Raw genomic sequence first — 4,632 nt, forward strand, 5'->3', positions numbered from 1 at the left:
GAGACGGAGTTTCACTCTTGTTACCCAGGCTGGAGTGCAATGGCGCGATCTCGGCTCACCGCAACCTCCGCCTCCTGGGTTCAGGCAATTCTCCTGCCTCAGCCTCCTGAGTAGATGAGATTACAGGCAAGCACCACCATGCCCGGCTGATTTTTTTGTATTTTTTAGTAGAGACGGGGTTTCACCGTGTTGACCAGGATGGTCTCGATATCTTGACCTCGTGATCCACCCGCCTGGGCCTCCCAAAGTGCTGGGATTACAGGCTTGAGCCACCGCGCCCGGCAAAATTGTGTGATTTAGCAGAAGTACATGCCCATGAAGACATAACCACAATCAATTTAAAGAATTTCTCTATCACGTCTAAAAATATTCTTTCTTTTTGGAAGTGTGTATGACTCCCTTCATATCAAGCCCAGAAAACTATTGATCATTTTGTCACTATAAATCAGTTTGTACTTTCTAGAATTATATACAAATTAAATTGTATTGCATATATTTGTTTCTGTCATGCTTCTTTTATTCACATAATTTTGAAATTGATATTTATCACTCTATACATATAACTCAGCTTATTTATTCATTTTTTTGGAAAGACTTTAGATTGTTTCCAGGTTTTGGCTACGGTGAAGAATATTGACGTGAACATCTTTACACAAGTATTTATGTGGGTATATATTTGTATATTTGTATTTCTCTTAGATAAATACCTAGGAGTAGAATGGCTGAATTATATAGTAGGTGTATATTTAAATTTCTCAAACACTTGCCAACAGTTCTTAAAGTGGTCATGCCATTTTACATTCATACTAGTAACATATGAATATTTCATTTGTTCCATGTACTCATTGAACTGTATTTTTGGTCTTTTAAATTTTTAGCGATTTTAGCGACTATTTGGAGATATTTCTTTGTTGTTTTAATTTACATTTTCCTAATTTCTAATGTTGTTTTCATCTGTTAAAATGTATCCATTTACATTGGATACAGATGTCCATTGTACTATATATTGTGGTATCTTTCTCCCATTGAATTATGGTTGTTTTAAATCTTCTATTATTGAGTTATAAGGACTATTTATATATACTGGATAAAAGTTTGTTGTTTGAAATAGTCATTGTAAATATTTTCTCTCATTTCATAGCTTACCTTTCCTCTTTTTTATGCTGTCTTTTAAGAGCAAAACAAGAATTAATTTTGACAAAATTAAATGCGTTCTTTTTAATTCATACTTTTTATGTCCTAACGAATCTTTTCAAACTCTGAGTTAAGAAAAATTTCTGATTTCTCTTCTATTAGAAGATTCATTATTTTAACCTTTACAAGATCTCTGCTTAATAGAGTTTTGAGTTGATATTTATGTGTTTTGTGAGATAGGGGTCAAAATCTACTTTTTCTTTGTGTATATTCAGTTGTTCCAACACAATTTGTTAAAAAAAACTTTCCTTTGTCAAAAATTAATTGACCATAATAAAAGTGTCTTTTTCTGAAATCCCTCTTCTGTTTTACTAATATATATGCCTATTTTAATATGCAAATAACACTCTTAATTGCAATAACATTATACAATTCTTGAAATCAGGTCATTTTAAAATCTTCAAAATTTACTTTAATAATTTATTCTGATCATTAATGTTATCATAGAACTTTTTAGAATAACTTTGTTTATTTCTATAAAATGAATAGTGATATTTTGAAAGTGATAGCTTTGAATCCATAGGTGAATTATGGAACAAATGTTATCTTAATAATGTATCTGTCGATCAATGGTATATTACCCTATTAATTTATATTTTCTTTACTTTCAGCAATGTTACATAGTTTTTATAATATCTTGCACAACTACTGTTAATTTATTCTAGAGTGTTTAAGTTTCTTCAGAAAATTATACATGGAAATGCTTTATAAGTTTAAAATGATAGTTGTTAGTATATAAAAATACAACTGAATTTTAAAATATTAAACTTTTATTCTGCCTTATTTCTATTTTTACTTCTTGGTTCTAGAGTCTAAATAAAACTTTCTATGTAAACAATCCTGTCATGTGCAAATAGAAATAGCTTTATTATTTTGTTTCTCATCTTTACATCTTTTATTTCTTTTTTATGTTTTATTGCACCAAGATGTCAATAAAATATCATACACAAGTGGTAAAAACGCACATCACAAAATAAAATATATGTATTTTACACAAACACGAAACATTCCATGTATATTATATAAAATATATAAATATATATGCTATAAAATATCAAACACATGTGTTGTGAGTGCACATCTTTATCTGATTCCCAAACTCAGGGGAAACATTTCAATATTTCACCTTTGAGCAAATTAGTTGTACATTTTTGTTAGTGAGTTTTCTTAATCATTAATTGTTGTTATTCATATTATATACTTTTTCTACATCTATTTAAATGATAATATGGTTGTTCTCCATTCATCCTGATTTGGTGAATTACACCGATTATTTTAAAGTTAAACTATAATAAATTATGCCTAAAAGATAGCACTTTAAAACAACAGACATCTTTCTCACATTTTTTGTGGGTCAGGAAGCCAGGTCCAATTTAAACAGATGGCTTTGGTGCAAGGTTTCTTATGAGGATTCAGGCAAACTATTGCTTGAGGTTGTAGTCTCATCTAAAGATGCAATTGAAGAAAGATCTTCTAAGTGTACTTATGTGGGCCTCCATTCCTCATGGGCTGTTAAGCTGAAGGCCTCAGTTTCTCACTGGCTATTGTTTGCTACAGAACTGCTTCATGACGGTACAGCTGGCTTCTTTTAGAGTGAGTAGTTCAAGATAGAAAGAGAGAGAGAGAGAGAGAGAGGAACAGACAGGAGAAAGAACAGCAAGAGAAAATCTGCAGTAAAGATGTGCTTTCTGATAACAGAACATCAGAAGTTACAAGTGAGTCACTAAACCCAGCCAACATTCAATGTGAAATGATTACAAGACCATGAATACCAGGATGCAGGTAGTATTAGGAGCCATCATAGAGCCTGCCTACAACACTTGGATTCCATTTGATTATAATGTAATTTGTTAAGTAATTTTGCATCTTGTTTTATGAGGAATATTAGTCTCTAATTTGCTTGTTTTATAAAATCTTTAACAGGTTTCAGTGTAACACTTATGCATGTCTCTTAAAATGAGTTGGGGGTTGCAGGCTCCTCTTCCATTTTCTGAAACAGTTTGTGTAAGTTTGGTGTTAATTGCCCCTTAACTGTTTCATAAAATTTAACAAGAAAACATTATTTAGAAAAAACCTAGAGTTTTCTTGAAGGGTAGGTTTTTGATATTTAAAAAAATAATAAATATGATGCTATTCATATTTTCTGGTATTGATTTTGGCAATTTATGTCTGAAGGAATTTACATATTTCATCTAAAATGTTACATTTGTTGGCCATAAAATTATTATCCTGTTAACATCTGTAGACAATATGGTGATGGCATCTTTTTCATTTCCAATGACAATCTTTGTAAATTTTTCTTGCAGATTTAAGCTAAAGTTTTATCATGTTTATTCATCTTTCCAAATAACTGGCCTTCGGTTTCTTTCCTGTTCTCTATTGGTACCCATTTTACATGTTACTGATTTTTTAAAAACCTTTCTTCTGTTCTGTCTTCTACCTATTTTAAATTTAATTTACTATTTTTATCTCCATCTTCTTAAACTGAAAGTTTAGTTCATTAATTCTAGACTTTTCTTGTTTTCTAATATATGCATCAAAACCTTTACATTTCCTCTATTGGATTTCTATGGGCAGAACTCAATTTTGAAAGGTTTTGATTTCATTTTTATTTGTTTCAATATGTAATATTTCATGTCATTTCTTCTTATATAAATTATTTTGAGGCTTGCTTTTTAATTTTCAAGTATTTAGAGTTTTTTTAAATAATGTAAATAAATTTCTAATTTATTTTCACTATATACAGAAAACATACTCTACATAATCTCAAAACTTTTTAATTTGCTTAATTTTTTTTAATGGTTTAACATAGATCTGTCTTTTTGAATGTACAATGAGTCCTTGAAATGAATTTCATATTCTGCAATTATGTATAATGTTCTACAAATATCAATTAGATCAAAATAAGAAATAGTGTCCAGATTCCCTATGTATTCATTGATATTTTTGTCTTGATGTGCAATCATTTGGAGTAGTTACTATCTGCTTCTGTGATCATAAAATCCTGCTAATTTTTGCCTCATGTATTTTGAGGCTGTGTTAAGTGCATATATACTTATGATTGCTAAATTTTCTTTATGAACTGGACCTTTTATGAAATGTGTCAGTTTTTTGTAATGTGCTTTGTCTCAAGTGTATTTTATCCAACAATATATACATTCTAGCCTTCTTATACCTACTATTTATATGCTATATCTTTTTTTGTCCATGGATTTCCAGCATAGCTACTTATTTATATTTAAAGTCCATCTTTTATAGATAACATTGACTGTTAGGCTTTGATTTTTGTACCCATAATGAAAGCATCTGCCTTTACTAGAGTGCCTAATCCATTAGCATTTAATGTAAATATTGATGTACTTCTAGTGGTTCTATTTAGAGCTTTCATTTTATCATTTGTTTATCTATTGGCCACTGTTTTTCTGTTTTTTTTTTTTT

This window comes from Cebus imitator, unplaced genomic scaffold (assembly GCF_001604975.1).
Source record: "Cebus imitator isolate Cc_AM_T3 unplaced genomic scaffold, Cebus_imitator-1.0 Scaffold202, whole genome shotgun sequence".
Classification (NCBI taxonomy): Eukaryota; Metazoa; Chordata; class Mammalia; order Primates; family Cebidae; genus Cebus; species Cebus imitator.